Consider the following 764-nt stretch of genomic DNA (forward strand, 5'->3'; position numbering starts at 1 on the left):
CTCCAACTGGAAAAGTCTGTGCTCACTTGATTCCAGTGATAAAGTAACTGCTGGACCCACTGAACGATGTAATGGCTTTTTCATTTAATCATCTCATCTCCTGACGAATTTAATCAGGTAATAATGGACTTTTCGGATATTAAGGTTTAGAAAAAGCCTTAATGGATCCTTAACACTGAGAGGCCATTTCTAAGCTAATAAAACCGTCTGGCATTCATTCATTCATTGCCAGACGCCATGTATCCCACACGGGGTGGCCAAGGGCTTAGAGTTAATTGTTATACAAGGAGGGGCACTAATCCTCCACCAACCCAACTTGACACGTAGGGATGCCAACAGCATCTGGTGTTCCCAGGCGGTCACCCATCCAAGTACTAACCAGACCCAACGTTGCTTAACTTCGCTGATCGGACGGGAAGCGATGTACTCAACGTGGTATGGCTGTTGGCAGCAGGAAGAAAAAGCCTTGAAGATGTGTTGGTGTTGCCCGGGATAAGTACGAAGGAGAAGGGAAAAATGCAGTTATGAAATTAATCAACTCGTTCAGTCAGAAGACGTCATTTGAATTTGTCTCCTTTACTACCAGACGATGTGAGTAATTGTAAGAGACACCTTTCAAACTGCAGTGCTTAGATATACCTGTATTTACCCCTTCACTGGTTGACGTCATTCCCAGGCAAAATAAAACATGACGTTAATTAAACCCAGGTCACGCTTGAGAGTTGCAATTAACCCAGGGCAACAAAGGACATCATATCTATTGG

At 43.7% G+C, this 764-nt stretch overlaps 1 non-coding gene across 1 annotated transcript; it reads right to left on the reverse strand.

Moving 5' to 3' along the window:
- Positions 1–330: 330 nt before the first annotated feature.
- On the reverse strand, positions 331–449 carry LOC145396426 (5S ribosomal RNA). The gene has a single exon (XR_013896780.1). It is a non-coding gene; the product is annotated as a 5S ribosomal RNA (ribosomal RNA).
- Between the last annotated feature and the right edge of the window lie 315 nt (positions 450–764).

This window comes from Coenobita brevimanus, chromosome 37 (genome assembly GCF_032717465.1).
Source record: "Coenobita brevimanus isolate Jiangsu-jjx chromosome 37, ASM3271746v2, whole genome shotgun sequence".
NCBI lineage: Eukaryota > Metazoa > Arthropoda > Malacostraca > Decapoda > Coenobitidae > Coenobita > Coenobita brevimanus.